We start from the raw sequence: 20,181 nt of genomic DNA, 5'->3' as shown, positions 1-20,181 counted from the left end.
AATGTAACACCAATAGCAGATTTTTTCTTATCTTCTTTCCAGAGTTTGTCTGGAATTACAAATCTCTTTGCAACAGTAAATCCCGATCCATTATCTACAAAGGCATGTAGATGATATTTTTTGTGATCTGGGAATTTTAGTCCAGTCTCTATGTAGTTGCTGTATCTACTAGTAGAGACGACCTTCAATTGTTGAAGCTCATTTTCCTGAGCTTGTTCATTTGGAATGAATGGTTTACATTCTTCTGGAACAATTTCTGGTGTTTCAACCAGTTCAATATTTTCATCGATTTTTTCTTCACCGATGATTTCTTCCTTTATTTTTGAGGAAGATGGTTCCATGATGATTTCTTGGAATAGAGTTTCTACTTCTTTCTCTTTTTTCTCAGAGAAATACTCTTCATATTCTTGTTCAACCAATTAGCTGACAAGTCCATTTTTGGTCTTTCTTCTTGCTTCAGCTATGAAGCATTCTTTGTGATAAGTCTTCTTAGACTCTTCGCAAAACATAGGGAGACCATTCTTTTCATGACATAGGCAGTAGTCACAAACGAACGTACCAGGGTTTACCTGATAAGAAGACATTAAAGATTCTGTCTTGCTTTCTTCCCAATTTTTGATTCTCAAAACATTCATTTGTTTGGATTCAAAGTACTCTACTTCAGAATCTATCTCAGACTCAGATGATGAATCTTCTTCTTCAGACCAGGCAGAATAGACTGACCTATCGTCTTCTTCATCATCAGAATAGGCTATTTCATATCCTTTCATATTTGCTACTTCTACTATCTGCTCATATTCTTCAAAGAGAGCCTTAGTAGATCTTTTACCCTTTTCCGGGCATTCATTGGCATAGTGCCCTTCAGTTTTACATAACCAACATCTGCAAGCTTTCTTGCTTGGTTGTTTATGCTGATGAGTATTCTTCTTTTTCTTGAAAAATTTCTTTTTAGGATCTTCATCTTGTTGTTTCTTGTAATTGGAACTTCTCTTGAACTTCCAATCTCTTTTCTGATTACTTTTTTTGAATTTTTTAGAGTAATATTTTCCTTTCTTCTTTCTGTGGAACTTGGAATCATGACATCCCCAATTTGTGGGCATATCCAATATTCCATAACAGAAATTTTCAACTCCTTTGAGTTGCTTCTTGGCCATCTTAGCTCTAAGATTGGCTTTGCATTGCTCTTTCAGTAATTGCCGGATTCTGTCGACAATTCCTCCAACTGAAAATCTTTCAATTGGTTTTTCAGCTATGCTTTCTCTCACAACTGTTCTCCATGGTTCAGGGAGTTTTCTGTGCAACAAATTAACTAGATCAGTATTCTCTAGTTCACCAATTGCACAGTAATATTCTTGAAATTCATTCAAGTATTCTTCGAAATATCTCATGTCATAGATTTTGAGAGCATAGATATTCGATTTTGCCGTTTCTTTAGCCTTCTCACTTAGATTTGAAAGATCTCCACAGAACTGATCGTACAGGGGTACTGCAAAATCATACGGAGACTTTGAATTTTTTATTTCTTCAAGCCAGTCTCTTCCTCTGGCGGTTTCTTTGAAAGATAGGTAATACTTTTTTGCTACTCCAGTAAGAGCAGTTTCATAGTACAATTGCAAATCTGGTGCTTCAAATTTGCCAAGGGTAAGTGCAGAGGCCATCATCAGGCTATCTACCCATTGGTCAATGGTTTTTCTTTTGTCTAGACTCTTGTCTAGATTTAACCAGATGCCATAGTTCGTGATAGGAACTCTAGGCAGATTGTCCTCTGGGACAAATATTTGGGAATTTCTTTTCCCTTTTTTACCCGTGGGGGCTTTTTGAAATGGGAGTTTTGTTTCCCTTTTTTCTCTGCTAATGAAAGTTCTGGAGCTTTCTCCTTCTTCCATTTCAATATCTTGATAAGGAAAGACTTTTCTCGTCTTTCTGATTTTGAATTCTTTCATTTCTTCGATTAGTTTTTCTAATCGTTCAGGATTTTCACAATTCTCAACTTCTTCATAAAGATCATAGAGCCTCTCAGCTCTGAGCATATGGACTGGTCGGTTTAGATCAGCTTCCAGATCTTCTTTTGATATTGGTTCTTCAATAGTGGGTTTTGTTCCACTGACACTAGCTTCTCTAGTGCTGTAGCTTCTTCTGAGAAGATTTTTGTTTATCCTGAGGTTCTCAGGACAGACATCACTTTTTCTGTGATTGTCAAAATTGAGACTGATTTCTCCAGTTTTTCTACTCTCGTAGATTTTTGGTTTTTCTCTTTCCGGTTGCTTTTTTGGACCGGATAATTTCCATTCAAGAGGAAAAGTCACTTCATTCCATGTAACTTTATGGATCTGTTGTGAATGGTTCTTCTGATTGGTGAGGAATCCAGTAGTAAGACCTGAGATATTTGTTATCCTTGTCTTGGGAGCTACTGTGGTACTCATCAATTTATAGTATATTCTATATACTATTGCGAGTTCTTGCATATCTTCTTTCATGGATATGCCATCTGTCTTGACTCTCAGTCGTTGACAATGAGCTGCATCTTTCAAGCTGTTGGTGAAGTTGGGGAAGCAGTTGAAATATGCTACTTGATCGCACAGAGATGCTTCAAGTGTTCCCAACAGACTAGCTTGGAAGTCTGTTAACCTGATGTCCTGTAGAACACATAGGACTGAACAGTTTATGCCTTCGCGAGCAAGCAGATTTATGCCTACTTGGACTGCTCCAATATGCATAAATTGATATTTTTTGCTTGAGCTCTGGCCACTTCGGAAGGAGTGATTAGTAGCAGATCAGTCTCTCCTCCTGCTGTAGCGGGGGTTGTAATCTCCAGTAGTTTAAAATAATGGCTATCCATTAAATCAAACTTTCCCCTTTTGTAGATTTGCTTGAAATCTAGTTTTGGGATTGAGGAGTTTTTTACCTCCTGTTCGATCTCGTTGAATTCGAACTCTTCAGCATTTAGGAATTGTACTCCTTTCTTTTTCCCAAAGATGCTTAACATCTTCATTTCTCTTTTCTCTGGGTTTTCATACCAGATACTAGTCTGACTAGTAGATGGTTCCAGAAAAATCATGTTTGGAACAAGATTCTTGTCTGGTTTTTCTAATGGTTTGAATCCATTAGCTTTCTTTTTTACTGTAGGCAATTTCTTGTCCTTCAGTATAGAATCCAGAGTTTTTTGCTGTTCATTGATTTTTCTATTGACGACTGTCAGTTTTTCTTCTTCCGTTTTTGGAAGTTCTTTGATATAATCCAGTTTGTTTTCCAATCTTTCCAATTGGTGGATTATAGCAGGTAATTTTTCTAGATGAGTTTGACATCTAGATAATTCTAGTAACAACTTCTGATATTTCTCATCAGAAGATTTCAGTAGAGAATTTATTTTCTCTAATAACAATTCTGACATTGTCCCCATTAAGGAGGGGTTCTTCTTTGAGCTATTTTACAAGCTCTGATACCAGTGATTTGCGGATTTAACCAATGCTCAAATAATCAAGAGGTTTTTGTTCCTCTTCAAGAACATATAAGAGATTATCAATTTCTTGTTCTATTTTATAGATTCTAGTCTGAAGTCTATAAATGATATCTCAATAGTTGGGAGATTCTCTATTAAGACTATCTCTATAGGTTTTCAACTTTCTCAATTTTTCTCTCTCTTGTTGCAATTCTTTGCTAGTAATTTTGCAGATAGCAATCAACTCAAGTCTGTCAACAACCGAAATTATGAATAGTTAATCGTACTGTTTACCTTTGAAATAGAGGATGAATTCTATCACACTTTTGTTTAAACAAATAATTTTAAGAATGGGCCCACCACGTTTCATCAAATGTGACAGAAATCTAAAACATATTATAAACTTAAAGTAAAGAAACAACAGAAGGGTACTGATGGAATGAAAAAGCGAAAGTTGTGTAGATAAGAAAGAAAGAGACAGATGGTTGGGTGAAGAGGAATGAAAATAATTTGTTGGGGTTTTTGGGAAGTATTTTGATAGAATCAGGGTGTATGAGCATTAACCCTTGTTTTTTTAGGTTTGGTAAACCAACTTTTTGGTAACTGAGACAGATAAAATTGAAATTCAAAATTACTAAAAAAAGTTTAATTTTGGTAAATACCGAATCTACCGATTAGCTAAATATTAGCTTTATATATTGTGATTTTCAATACACATACATCTATATTAAGAAGTAAACATAAAAATTTTCATAATAGTATGAACATTACTCAATATACTACATTAATAGTACATGTATTTTGAGTAACCTAGTCGAAAAAGGTTAAATAACCTAGTTTTATCGAAGATGGCTAAAATTTGATGTCATATGTAAAAAAGAAAGCTATGATTAGTAGATGAATACGAAGTTTACGGCTATAAAATTGAAAAACCTAATTTTGTTCATTCTAATTTATATTACAAAGAATTAGTTGTCATAAAGTTGGTAATACCGAAAACCAAAATACCGAATTTGGTAGATAAGATTAAAAACCAAAAATTTTGTTCAGAGTGATCTTTTCTGAACAGTATCTGACCAGCCAACCTAGATGGTGGAAATGAAAGACAAAAAGCTGTGAATAGTTGACATGACCCGACCCAAGAAACACCCCGGAACCCTGGATACAAGCCTGCGAGGCCCACGTTAAGCGAAATCCTACCGAAAATTCGGCAGAACCTCCCCTAAATATGGGATACCCAAAAAGTTCACAAACCTGGACATGATTAAAACTTTAACTTCTACTCATCCACAATACCACATTTACATTCCAAGCATATATATTACATTCGGAAAGTTCATATCCCAACGCAAACTCCGTAAATAACATCAATTAGAACAAAAACACCCACCAAATTAAAAAGAGTTATCATAGCAACACTAATAACTAAGCCGATATCATACAAGGTAGGTTAAGTAATAACCTACGGACAAAACGGAAGCGCTGATTCCAAAGTCTCTAGAGCCTGGACGAGATCTCGGCAAATCTGAAATCTGGGCATTTGAAAATGAAGGGCCCAGGGGAAAACATATAAAATCCATTAGAGTAAAACCGAAACAAATCTGAAACAATTAATGGAATGCTTCCCCATTTCTCTTTTCAACAAACCAACATGCAGCAAGACTCCATAAAAATTTCAACTCAACCCAATTTCCAAGAAAACTCATTTGATGACTAGGAAGGACTGCTTCCTAGGCATCTCATGCCATCTGGGAGGGACTGCCACCCAGATAACGTATCGGAAGGGACTGCCAACCGGAATAGGAGGCGGTGGTTAGTTGGGACTGACAACTAGCCACAGGTAGTAGACGGGACTGCCGACTAGCTACCTCATGTCATCTGGAAGGGACTGCCAACCAGATGACGCATCGGATGGGACTGCCAACCGGGCTGTAGTCTGGAAGGGACTGCCAACCAGACTATTACCTAGAAGGGACTGCCAATTAAGTAAGATACGCATGCGCCAAAACTAGCCTCCTTGTCAACTGCTTTCTTTTAAAATCCTTTACTTTCCACAGAGTCACATTTTCTCAAATAATAAACCAACTGAAAACTTATTTCCATGCTGCATGCATTATTTAAACAAAATAAAAGTCCACTCACAAGTAAGTCCAGCAGCCGATCCTGTTGCCTGCCCGTGTCCTCCTCGCTCGAGGGCTCAGTACGTCCTGTAATAATTGGGCATGATAAAATTAACCTCACAAAGGAAAACATTAAAGAATTAAAACTCATTCCCTTGAAAATTTAAGTGACTCGTTACTCAACAATTCCTCTACAATTTCGAATCTTTCTAATTTGGATAATTAACATCCGACAACGGAAATCCTAACATTCTCAACATCCTCTAATTTCTTTTTAGCCTTTAAAACTTCTCAAACAATAACTTTCAATATCCCAACTAAAATTTTAACCAATAAATAAAGAATAAATTCTCCCTATCGAGTTCCTCAAATTCTCTCTTAACTTCCTTTGATCCATTTCATTTTCCGAATGTTCCCACAATCGCAGCTACCATAAAAACACAACACCGATTGCCATGACCAACTTAAACAAAACCATCCACTATAACTAATTACAACAATTTCCAAAAGCTCAACATAATATCCAAATCATAAAAATAAATTGAACTTCTCCAATAACACACAAAATAGATGTTTTCATAGAGCTGCCGGCGCCCCAAGGCGCCATCGTCCATGGCGGTGCGCCACCGCACAAACCACCACAACCGGTCAAGCTATTTTTACAAAACAACCTCCAAAACCAGCCAAGAATCAAAAATATACCTGCAACAGCCAACAATTTCCAACAACAACAACACCTCACAAAGCAGTTAACTAGCCTGATAACAACTCAACACGCCACCATAACAACTCAACACGCCACCACCAGTGGTGGCGCGTGGTTTCACGCGCCATCACACCAAACTCCATCTCCGGCCAACCTAACTAGCCTAAACACTTCACCACAGCAAACCAAAAAATCTTCAAACCTGCAAGACCAACTAAAACTAAGCAAAAGGGGTCGAAAATTCAACTCAAAATCGGAAAAACCCGACACCACTGTTCAACATCCCTACCACATCCTCCGGCCAAAACAAGCTACAAGGAGGTTGGAAAAGTGTTCAACCCTTCACAGAGAACCACAATCGCAAGGATTTCCGGCCGGAGACCGCCGGAAATCGAAAACCCAGCTGGAGGTTCTCAAACCCGATCGGCAATCTTCCCCCAAAATCATTCAAATCAAAGCTACCCGGCTAAAATTACGTACCTGAGATGAAAGAGAGTGAAGAGGGGAAGCTGCGATGGCCGGAGGAGAGTCCAACGAGGTCCGGCTGAGGTGAATCGCCGGAAAAACGAGTCCGGTTCGGGGAGAAGAAGAAAAAGCAAGGGGGAGGGCTCGGGAGGTCAGCTCTGTCTGATTCCCTCTCTCTCTCTCTCTCTCTCTCTCTCCTTTTAATTAACTGATTTTCCCTTTCTTTTATTTAAAACAAGCCAATATTTTAATAAGGAATAGTGCCTTCCAACACTTAAATCACACTTTCCCGTAAAAACTCCGATCGATACAAATTGCGTGTCCACGAACTAAAATTTTCGTAACCTACGACGTACTCAAGGAATATACCGACGTAACAGACCAAATAGAAAGTCAACACCTCGGTCAAAACCGATAAAAACGTACTTCATAAAAATGTTAAGGTACGGGGCCTTACAATAGTATTGACCAACCAACCTCAACGGGTGGACTTGCTCTAAAGAAGAGGCTTATTAACTCAGAAAACGAATAGGGTCAAGAAACCAGCCCGCGGAAAATCGAGCCAAGAAACCCGCCCACAAAGGGTCTCCATTTTTGGTTTTTATATGGGGATTATAACTGTGGGTTTCTCTTCTCAAAATTCTATGGTCTAGTGTTCTGAGTACCCATTTGAACTATTCTGGTAATTTGATACGTCTAGATAAGATTACAGATCATTCATTTAAATTGAATGTTGTGTTCTTGCTACGTACCTGTATCTCACTAGTATCCATGAACTGTGTTTTTTGTGTTAAATTAATCGTCCAAAATTATGTCAGTTATTTCTACTTCAATATAAATCTACTGCCTTTTCATTGGAGTCCTTAAATTATAAAACTATATGATGATGTAAGCCTATAAATTGTCAGCTGGAATCCACAATCAAGAGACATAAACTATTGGTTTAGTATCGTGTAACTTTAGTCAGTGTGCGCTCTTTCTTTCAAGTATGCAGTTATTTTGCTAATCCTTCGTAACCTTTAGTTGCAGAAAGACAACGTTGGTACTAAAATGGAATTCTTACTGCCATATATTGGAGTCATTTTGTCACGCAATGCTTCCAATCTGCGACGAAAGGTGCTTTACCGCCATATATTGAAGTCATTTTGTATAGGATTTGAAATTGAAGAATGACATGAAAGCTTGTTGCACTGCTCAATATGTTGTCTTTGCAACATTAAATTCATTGGCCAAATTCTAATAAGACCTGCCCCAAAATTCACCCTAAAATCTGAGGTAGCCTTGTGGGGTCCACCTAGGAATAACTCTATGAAAATTGAGCAGAGTCACCTTAAAAATGGACTACTCAAAATCTGTATAAAATACATCAAAACTCCTACTAAACCAACCTTATTCTCCTGAAGCCACTCTGCTCCTCAAATTGTGACAACTCCACAATAAACAATTGAAATCCGAAAATACAACATATTTCAAATACACATGTGTAACTCTCAACCTTTAAAACATTTGTCCCACAGGCTATCAGAGCAATCTAAAAGAGGGAAGAATTCATGATACAAGTAGGTTTAATAAATAACCTACAATATAGAAAACAATAGCAGCAGATGCTATGCCCCCAAATCCTACTGTGCCGAACCAGCTACTCTGCAATCTGGGCATTTGAAACCAAAAGGACCAGGGGAAAGCATTTAAAAACGTTAGCGTGAGTGGACAAAAATAAATAAATAAGAAGAAGAGAGATTTTTATACTTTCCCACGTTTTTAAACTTATAAAACCTCGATGCATGCAACTTTGATAAAACATTTAACTTTAAATTCGAGAATCTCGTAAAAACAAGCTAGCCCAGCTAGTTAAGTAAAATCGGACTAGTCCCGCTAGTTGAAAATAATAAAGTATAAATAGGGGTAGACGATAGCCATACGAGTGAGCCTCCCAGGCTAAAGTTGACAGGACCCGCCCCGGATTTCACCCTGAAATCCGAAAAGGCCCTGCGGGGCCCACCTTAGAAGAAATTCTACCAAAAAATTTGACAGAACTTCCCCTAAAAATGGACAACCCAAAACCTGTAAACAAACAATTACACTTCTAAATCATCCATCCTTATTCTCCTAGAGCCACCCTGCTCCCTATATCACAACATCTCTCATATCACAAAACAATTCTGAAACTTAAGTATATTAATCTCAAGAGATATCAGAGCAATCTATTTCTCAGGCGTACAAGAAGGTAGAATACAAGATAAACGACCAATACTTTTATAATGCGGAAGCTATGACAGCTATGCCTCAACCCCAAGTACGCTCGACCTCAAGCTAAACTGGCCTGCAAACTGGGCATTTAAAACCGAAGGGCCCAGGGGAAAACATTTAAAATCCGTTAGAGTGAGTGGACGAAAAATAAGTAATTTCAAATGAATAAGTAAAACTTAATGCTTTCCCAAGTTATTCTCTAAAACCTCGCATGCAGTAACAATCTTGAACACATCTTAATCATCCTCTTTACTGAAATCTCAATCACGTAATAAGAACATCTTGAAGTCTCTTAAAATCTCATCCTCAATCCTTATAAAAACATCATTTTCATGAGGCTCGTTTGATGACTAGAAAGGACTGCTGTCTAGTCATCTCATGCCATCTAGGAGGGACTGCCACCCAGATGACGCATCGGAAGGGACTGCCAACCAGAATAGGAGGCGGTGGATAGATGGGACTGCCAACTAGCCACATGTAGTAGACGGGACTGCCGACTAACCACAGGTAGTAGACGGGACTGCCGACCAACTACCTCATGTCATCTGGAAGGAACTGCCAACCAGGTGACGCATCGGATGGGACTGCCAACCGAGCTGTAGTCTGGAAGGGACTGCCAACCAGACCATTACCTAGAAGGGACTGCCAACTAGGTAAGATACGCATGCGCCAAAACTGGCCTCCTTAATAAACTGAATAGCCTCCTCAGGAAACTGAAAATAACCTCTTTCAATTACTTGCTTTCGGAAAGAAACTCGGTATTACTTCAATAAATCAATAATAATTCACCGAAAGCATAACTCAGGATTAACTCACTAAATCAAACCTCAATATCTCAATAAATCCTCGAAAGCATAAAATCAAATACTCTGTAAATCAATAAATGCTTTCGGAAGAAAACTCAATCTAACTTCAAAGCTGATAAGTACGGAGCTCAAAGCTCAATAAATCTCGATAAATCAATCATGCTCAAATATTCGATGAAACATTCGTACTCGTGAATCCTCATAAAAACCGATATTCGAAATCCAAAATTCTCATAATATTTTCTGAATCAGTCACTTCCCGAAAATCATTCCTCAATTCAATAACTCATGAATGACTATCTCAAAAATCTACTAAAAGCCCTCGGGAAGGAATTTCAATACTAATCTCGTAATCCATAAATAAATCTCGATAAACTAAATCTCAAATATTCAAAACATAATTAAATCTCAATTGGAAGAAAATAATAATAATACTGCATGCGGAATTAATTTAAAAACAAATGTCCACTCACAGTACTATTTAGGCGACCATGCATACGAGTTCCTTCGTCGAGCAATAGCTCGGTACATCGCCCTGTACACAATTATATTCCGTGAATAACTATTCAACAATTAAATACGATTCTCAAAATCAAATCCTCATAATTACATCTCCACTTCTCCTCGGATGCAACCCAAATTATACCACTAATACCATTTCGTTAATTTAAAGGTTCCAAGGCAGAACCGAGAGATATCCGACGGCCGGATTCTCGTAATTCAATAATCGAAACCCTAAACTTCAAAAATTCATAATTAATTCCAAGCTTCTCCAAAATTCACCAAATTTCATATATAAGCTCTACAATATTTATAGGATTTAATGGGCTAAAAACTGGAATTAAAACACAGCCCAACACGCCTCCACGCGCCACCCACAGTGGCGGCGCGTGGGACCCACGCGCAGGCGGCAACCACCTCCGATGGCCACCATATTTTGACAGCAGCACCTACACAACACACTGATCAATTTTCTCAACTACAACACATCCCAATTTTACCTTTAAACAGTCGAATTCAACCGGTGAAGAAAACCCAGAAAATCAAGAACCCTAGATTTTCAATTCTGCCTCTACACTTCAAATCTTGATTCGAGGCTAGGGGCGAAATGATCTCCGTGGAAAACCAAACCTTCGACGACAAAATGGTGACCAGAGGTGGCCGGAATCGCCGGAAATCGGCAAAAATGGCTAACTGCCACCGTAGCTTCCTCCGCTCCAAATCGAGCTTCTCCGGCCAAATCACCGTAATATACCTCCACAGACGTGATAAGGGGAAGAAACCGAGCTTGGGGGTGGCCGGATTACTTTCTGGGTCGGCCGGAGGAGGAAGAAATCGGAGGGGGAAGAGATCGGGCCGAAAGGGAGGAAGGGTCGGGGAGAGAGAAGAGAAAGTTACCGGGGGCTAGGTAGATTTTCCAAAAATGGAAATCTACCAACAGTAATTTCCATATATATATACAACTTACCATGAACAGTAAATTCTACATTTTTGGCCATAACTCTCACATACTAAGTCCAATTTTTACGCACCACATATGCACGCGCTCGGTTTAACGTCCTCTACAACTTTCACGAAGGAAATTTTCTCAAATTTTGACCCGAACAAAAAGTCAACTTTTAGGGCCCCCTAAAAGCATTGAAACGACAGTAAAAGTGAAAGTAAAAGTTGTTTACCGTCCAAATGGCTAGTAACCCGGTGAATTCGGGTTCGGGACGTCACAAAAGTACTCCTATACTCCCGTATATACCTTTACGCCACTAAGTGTGGTGAATAAGATACTAGTCTTCAAAGTTACTGCCACAAAGGCGAACAGGCTTCTGTGATCCCATCACGTCACCACAAAGGTGGACTACATGCTAGCATGATAAATAATCACCGTCAGTATGGAATGGGAAAAACATTCGAAAATAATTAAATTCATAAAACTTACCCAAATCTCACAATAAAAAAAAAACACGAGTATGATTCTCAACCGTACTCGGAGAATCTTGTAATAATTCAAATAAATCAACGACGTGTCCCACACGGCAAAAGAATATATTCAAAACCATCAACAGATAAGCGAGAATCAATATATGAATATAATTCCCTTGAAAATCCATTTTTCAAAATTGTTTCAAAAATCTCAAAATCGACGAATAAAAATATACTTAATTTCAGAAATCACCTCAGAAGATAATTCGTCGAAAATCAATAAATCCAAATCCGAGCATAACAAACTCATATCCGAAATTCATAACGGAAAACCAGTCAATAAATCAAGTTATAATCCAAAACCAATTTGATGCTCGATAAAATGATATGATAATTTAATACGGCATTAATTCAAGAAATAAACGGATGCATCATTATTTAAAACAAAAGTTCACTCACAGTATACAGCTAACGTGGCCAAGCGTAAGGATCCTCGTCGAGCGATGGGTCGGTACCTCATCCTGTACAAGTCCTGTTGGGTTGAGGTCGTAGGTCCGTAAGTCCTGTTGGGTTGAGGTCGTAGGTTTGCCCTGACCCTGATAGTGTAGGGAAGTCTCCATCTTACCTAAACTTTTGTTAACCAAAAAAAAAAGAAAAAAAAGAAGAGGCTTATTAACTCAGAAAATGAATCGAGTCAAGAAACCCGCCCACGGAAAATCGGGTCAAGAAACTTGCCGACTAAAAAGTCTCCATTTTTGGTTTTTATATGGGGATTATAAATCTCTAAACTGTGTTTTACGAGTTAACTCAATATTCCAAAATTATGTCAGTTGTTTCTTCTTCAATATAAATCTACTGCCTTTTCATTGTAGTCCTTAAATTATAATCGCATAACTTAGCCAGCGTGCGCTCTTTCTTTCAAGTATGCAGTTATTTTGTTAATCCTTCCTAATCTTTAGTTGCAAAAAGACAATGTTGGTACTTGGTACTAATATGGAATTCTTACTGCCATATATTGAAGTCATTTTGTAATATAGCGCTTCCAATCTGCAAAGAAAGGTGCTTTACTGCCATATATTGAAGTCATTTTGTATAGGATTTGAAATTGAAGAATGACGTGAAAGCTTGTTGCACTGCTCTATATGTTGTCTCTGCAGCATTAAATTCATTGGCCAAATTCTCAGTTTTGTGTATATGTGTATGTGCAGAAGACACCAGCAGCAACAACAGTATTGCAACTTCATTGAATAGAACTTCCCTAACTAAACTTGTAAAATCTTTTCCGGTTCCAAGGTAGCCTAGTGTCAGTCACATATATTTCCGAACTATCAAACAATAAGTTATTGTAATGCCAATTTATTTGAGTTGTGACCTTTGTTCTTTATATATAGCATGTCAGCAAGGAAGTTCTTTTGCAAACTGTATCAACTCTTGTACTTTCTAGGACACCCCAGAGAGCCACGAGGGTGCCTGTCTACGTGATTACGTTTTAGGTGCTACTTCGATGATCTACCCACAACTACTTAAATTGCTGGGGTAACCTTTGCATTGATGGCAGGACTACTAATAATGCATGGCTTCAACTTTCGATGAGCGGACATAGAAATAGTACAGAGAAGGCAGTTTGCAGTGTGTATAAGACATACCTATATTAGAAGATATTACGGTAGTACCTACATTACGAGATACAGTAGTCTGTCTTGGGAAAGTATTTGACAGTACTAGACTTTTTTATTTCTGGATACATGATCAGTTGAATTTTTCTGTCGCTTAGATAGCTGGGGAAACTTTTGTTGTTCTACATACAGCTATAGTCCCTGTGCCTTTTTTCTCCACAACCAGTGAACCACTCATTGCTCTGGAGGAAAAGTGATGCTGCATTATTGCTTCTCCAATTCTCCTATTACCAAAAAGCAAATCATTGCTTCTCCTTTATTTATGTCATCCCATCCAACATCTTCACACAAGTAGGGACCATTGTTATTGTTACCGTTCACACAAGTGATCACCGTTTGAGAAAGAAGCTGTAGCAAAAAGTCTGTTTCTTAATCCATGGCTCTTGTTATATCTCAAAAAGCAAAATCTCCCTTTCTTCATCTAAATACTATTAGAAAGTTTCTGAATTACACGTTTTGGAATTTGCAGTTGCATTCACACTCGTTATATTTAGAATTGTAGACGTGTAAGACACCTAGAATCAGTTACTTATAGAGTTGTAGTTATCTTTGTATAAAATGTTTCTTTGCCTAACAGTTAATACAATTCAATATCAATTCAAAATCATCAATTTATCTTCTTTACAAACATCATGTGTTCTTGAACACACTCGTAAGAAGTTTACTAATTCAGTCTCATTTTTTCTCAATAATTTAATTTTAAAGTTTGAATGTCGTTCAGATTTCTTATCCCAATGTGCTCTGTTTCTTGACAGACAACGTGGATACCAATATTGCACTCCTGTTGAAGGATATCGACATAATGTGTGCCTCTTCAAACTAGGGTTTAGAGTTGTAATAGGAAAGTACCCTAGGTATACTAATTGTATTCCGATTCTGTTACCTTTTGTGTACTCTGTAAACTCCCTACATAAAGGGCTCCTATTATCAATAATAAACACAATTCTATTCTCCTACAACACGTTATCAGCACGAGTTCTAACCCTAGCTTCAAGAAAAAAAACTTTTCTCTCTGCCGCCAACCCAAAAACAAAAAAGGAGAGACCGACTAACAGCAGCGCCCCCGTGCCCACGTCGACGCCTTCCAACCATCCCAGCAGCCCCAGCAACTTTCCGCGCACCACTGCTGCCCCGCAACACCTGCTGCCAGCAGCCCCGCGCCTTGCCAAACCCAGCAGCCCGACCTGTAGCCATCCCAGCAGCCGCGCAGACCTGCAGCCATCCCAGCAGCCGTGCCGACCTGCAGCCGAGCAGCTCAGAAGCCCCGCTGCCGAAGTTGCCTGCCTACGCCCCTGCAAAGCCCGCCCGCCCGCCTGCTTGTCTTGTTAATGGAGTTAACCAAAATGCTACGAACAATGAGGATCATGTTGTACTTAGTGAAGGTAACAAATTCAAAACATCAATATGTTCGTATATATATTGTTTTAGTAACTAGCACAATTACTAACATTGATTTTTTATTCTTTTTAACAGAAATCTCAGAAAATGTCATTCCTCAAAATAACATGCCCTATAACAACGGTGTTGTGCCAGTACGTTTCAGAACTAGAGGTCGCAGACCTCATAATTGTGCTCGGAATTTTCATGAGAATATTGGAGTCACAAAATATCATTTACCTGCACCAAAAATATGTCCACATTGTCGTGCCCGCCAGTTCTATCACGAGAGCAAAGATATGTGTTGCTTGAATGGGAAAATTGTAATTCCTCCAGTTCAATCTCCTCCAGAAATGGCTGAGCTATTTTCTGCAGAAACTCCGAGAGGCGCCCATTTTAGGCAGAATATCCGTGCTTATAATCATGTATTTTCATTCACATCAATGGGCGTGCATGTCGACCAAAATCTAGCGACTGGTGGTGGCACATTCACTTTTCGTGCTCAAGGATCCATATATCATAAGATAGGAACTCTTCTACCAAATGAGGATAACAGACCAAGATTTCTACAACTGTATATATATGATACAGACCATGAACTACAAAATCGTATGTTAGAGAATGAATCATTACATAGAGATGTGGTTGAAACTATACAAGAAATCTTGAATCGGCATAATCCATTTGTGCGGACACTTCATCACCTAGCACAACGCGAAGATTTGGAAACTTGCAGACTCATCATTAGAGAGCAACCTGCAAACCAACGTCAGTATAGTTTGCCTACAGAGTCTCAGGTTGCTGCAGTAATAGTGGGTACAGATGATGCAGAAAATCTGAGAGGTCGTGATATTGTAGTACAGACAAGAGAGGGTCAACTTTTAAATGTCCAAGACTGTGCGGGCTACTATGATCCTTTACAATATCCATTGCTTTTACCTTATGGCACATATGGATGGGATGTGAATAGTCGGAATAATAATGGTACAAAATTGACGTGTCGTGACTATTACGCATATATTTTGCAGGTTAATAAACCATTCTTCATCCTCTTATTGTGAATAAATTAACGTTAATTTAAACATCGTGTTAATTGGTAAATTTTATCGTGGCAGATTCGTCCAGATGATGAATCAATTTTACTTCGAGGAGGCCGCCTGTTACAACAATATGTCGTCGATAATTATGTGAAAATTGAGACACAAAAGCTTAGATGGATTCGCAGTAATCAAGATACCCTGCGACGTGAACTTTATAATGGACTCCAAGACTCGCTAAATGCCGGTGAAAACAATGCAGGTATGAACTTTATTACTATTATTATATAACTATAAACTTTTATGTTGACTTTAGTATGCTTAAAAACAGGTGTTTAACCCCACTTACAATACCAAAACAGGTAACATTGGTCGCAGAACTATTTTACCTTCCTCATTTATCGGTAGTCCACGTGATATGCACCAGAGATACCAAGATGCAATGGCTTTGGTCCAAAAATACGGGAAGCTAGATATTTTCCTCACAATGACATGCAACCCAAATTGGGAAGAAATAAAGGCAGAGTTATTACCGGGTCAAGTGGCACAAGATCGCCCAGATTTATGTACCCGGATTTTTCGTGCCAAATTTGAAGAGCTGAAGGAAGATGTTATCAAAAAAGGGGTCTTAGGTACTGTTGTTGCACATGTTTATGTCATCGAATTTCAAAAACGTGGTCTCCCACATGTTCATATGCTTCTCATGTTAAATGACGATGATAAGTTGAATAACCCGGATGATTATGACAAAATTGTTCGAGCTGAAATACCAAGTCAAAATGAAGAACCGGAGTTGTACAATGCCGTATTGAGGCACATGATACATGGTCCATGTGGAGCACAAAAGCGTAATGCCCCATGTATGAAGCGTGGGAGTTGTAAACGAGGTTATCCTAAGCCCTTTTCAGCCAACACATTTCAAGGGAATGACTCTTATCCCATTTACCGTAGGCGAGATGTTCACCCAAATGCAGAATCTGATTTCAATCAAAGTAGACAAGTAGATAACAGTTGGGTTATTCCGTACAACCCTTGGCTACTCACAAAATATGATTGTCATATCAATGTCGAAGTCTGTTGCAGCATTAAGAGTGTTAAGTATTTGTACAAATATGTCTACAAAGGTCCAGATAGAGTAACATTTGAAGTTCGACCCGAAGCTAATGAAGATGAAATAAGGAATTTTGTTGATGCAAGATGGGTTTGTGCACCAGAGGCTTTGTGGAGAATACTCAAATTTGTAATGAATCGTATGTATCCTTCAGTGGAACGATTGCAAATTCATCTTCCAAATAGACAGAGTGTTTTCTTTAATGCCAATGAAAGTGTAACAGATGTTCTCGCAAATGATAGAAACTCAATGACGATGCTCACAGAGTTTTTTACTAAGAACATGTATTATGGAGGTGCCCGCCAATACTTATATCGAGAGTTTCCTGAAAGATTCAGATGGATTGGCAAACATAAGACATGGGAGGAAAGACAGACTAACCAAAAAGTAATTGGTAGAATATATACGGTATCTCCTTCAGAAGGAGAAAAGTTCTACTTACGTGTTCTTTTGAACCATGTTAGAGGGCCTACATCATATGAGGATTTAAGGACAGTAGATGGCATCTTGCAACCAACATTTAAGAAAGCGGCTGAACAACGAGGTCTGTTAGAAGACGATGATAGTATCCGACAATGTTTACATGAGGCTTCAAGCATACATATGCCTTCATCTTTAAGGAGATTGTTTGTCACTATCTTGGTTTATTGCGAGCCTCATGGGGTACGAAGTTTATGGGATGAATTTTACCAATTTATGATAGAAGATTATGCTTCTTCAAGCACTGCAGTCAGTGCACGTATCACAAACAGACTTTTACGAGACTTAAAAGGATTGTTGGTGCAACATAGTAAATCTGTTTGTGATTATGATTTGCCTGAAATGGCTGAAGATTATGGTGAAGATTCGTCAATGCCTAGGCTAATACAGGATGAAGTTTCAATTATCATTCCTCAAGAAGACTGCGATGCAGTTCATCTCTTGAATGAGGATCAGACATTTGCATACAACGCAATAATATCAGCTATTGAGTGCAATGACAATGCCATATTTTTCGTTGATGGTCCAGGAGGGACTGGAAAAACATACTTATATCGTGCACTTTTAGCAACCTTGAGAAGCAATGATCATATTGTATTGGCAACAGCAACTTCTGGAATTGCAGCAACAATAATACCTGGTGGGAGAACGGCACACTCCAGGTTTAAAATTCCACTCAATCTTGATGCATCTTCTACATGCTCTATTAGTAAACAATCTAATTTAGCAGAGTTGATACGAAGATCATCAGCGATTATTTGTGATGAGGCACCAATGATGCATAGATTTGCATTTGAAGCTCTTGATCGGACTTTTAAAGACATAATAGATGTTGATTTGCCATTTGGGGGCAAAGTGATTATTTTTGGGGGAGATTTCCGACAAGTTCTGCCCGTTGTCCATAAGGGTACAAGGTCTCAGATGGTCCAAGCCAGTCTGGTTAACTCTTCATTTTGGAAAGATGTGAGGATTCTTCGTTTGCGGCAAAATATGAGATCTATCAATGATCCAGAGTTCTCAGAGTTTTTACTTAATGTTGGTAATGGAGAACAAACATCTGTGGTTGAAGACATGATACGATTACCGTCGTGTATGGCCATACCATGGGAGGGTGAAGAGTCAATCAACAGATTAGTTAATGAAGTTTTTCCTAATTTGGAATCTCATGTAAATGATGCAGCGTACATGGTTGAAAGGGCAATAATCACTCCAAAGAATGATGATGTTGACGTGCTTAATGAGATGATTATAAAGCAATTTCCAGGGCCTGAACGGATCCTGTACTCTTTCGACTCAGTTGAGGATGACACCAGAAATATGTACCAACAAGAATTCTTAAATTCAATTTCACCTTCTGGTATGCCCCCACATCAGTTAACTATAAAAAAAGGTGCTCCCATTATGCTTTTGAGAAATATTGACCCTACGATGGGATTGTGCAATGGTACACGATTGACTTGCCGTGGATCATATAACAACCTTATTGACGCAGAGATTTTAACTGGTCAATTTGCTGGAACTAGAGTATTCTTACCAAGAATATCTCTAAAGAGTGCCGAGAGTTCTGGACTCCCTTTTGAGATGACAAGAAAACAATTCCCTGTAAAGTTGAGTTTTGCACTTACTATAAATAAATCACAAGGGCAAACGATACCGAATGTTGGCATCTACCTTCCAGATCATGTATTCAGTCATGGGCAGTTATATGTCGCTTTATCACGAGGAATTTCAGAGGCTACCACCAAAGTGTTAGTCAAGAAAGGCTCATTTGAAGGCGAGGAAGGGGTGTTCACAACAAATGTTGTTTATAAAGAGATTTTGCTTCCAGCAAGTTAACGTCATCCAATAATTGGAGCAAATGTGTTGCAGCAAAGGAATTATCTAACTACATGGTAAGTACTTCACTTAGTAGATCCATTTCACTTTGTAGTAAAAAACCAAACACACTATCTTATGTTTTGTTATTTTTTATTCTATTTTTTTTTTTAATAATTTTCTGTTCTTCGTACTCTCAATTTGTAGTTTGGGCAACGACTGATGACAAATGGGTGGCTGAGATGGAGTTGATTGGAGCATGTGGACTTTACTTTATCGAACAAATATGTATATAGGCACTTTGTGGAAGTTTCTTTTTAAAAAGTACGCTTCGATTGTAAAGATTTATATATATCGATGCATGTTTTATGTTTGTTACCAATGGATTGCTAAAGACATATACAATATTTTATAATATCTATGTTAGAAATTATATTGCACTCATGAGTAACATTTCAAACATGCGTAGAAAGAGAGGAAGGACAATACGCACGCGCGAGCGCGGCCCTTCCGCACGCGCATCGCGTGTGCAGGAAGGCTAGTATTTAGAATTGTAGACGTGTAAGACACCTAGAATCAGTTACTTATAGAGTTGTAGTTATCTTTGTATAAAATGTTTCTTTGCCTAACAGTTAATACAATTCAATATCAATTCAAAATCATCAATTTATCTTCTTTACAAACATCATGTGTTCTTGAACACACTCGTAAGAAGTTTACTAATTCAGTCTCATTTTTTCTCAATAATTTAATTTTAAAGTTTGAATGTCGTTCAGATTTCTTATCCCAATGTGCTCTGTTTCTTGACAGACAACGTGGATACCAATATTGCACTCCTGTTGAAGGATATCGACATAATGTGTGCCTCTTCAAACTAGGGTTTAGAGTTGTAATAGGAAAGTACCCTAGGTATACTAATTGTATTCCGATTCTGTTACCTTTTGTGTACTCTGTAAACTCCCTACATAAAGGGCTCCTATTA

General features: G+C 38.3%; 1 pseudogene; it reads left to right on the top strand.

Annotated features, from left to right (window-relative positions):
* The first annotated feature begins 6,779 nt into the window (after positions 1-6,779).
* Positions 6,780-19,462, top strand: LOC112164387 (annotated as a pseudogene).
* Positions 19,463-20,181: the final 719 nt, after the last annotated feature.

The sequence above is a fragment of the Rosa chinensis genome, chromosome 1 (genome assembly GCF_002994745.2).
Source record: "Rosa chinensis cultivar Old Blush chromosome 1, RchiOBHm-V2, whole genome shotgun sequence".
In the NCBI taxonomy this organism is placed as follows: domain Eukaryota; kingdom Viridiplantae; phylum Streptophyta; class Magnoliopsida; order Rosales; family Rosaceae; genus Rosa; species Rosa chinensis.
This window is presented reverse-complemented; position numbering and strand designations above follow the sequence as displayed.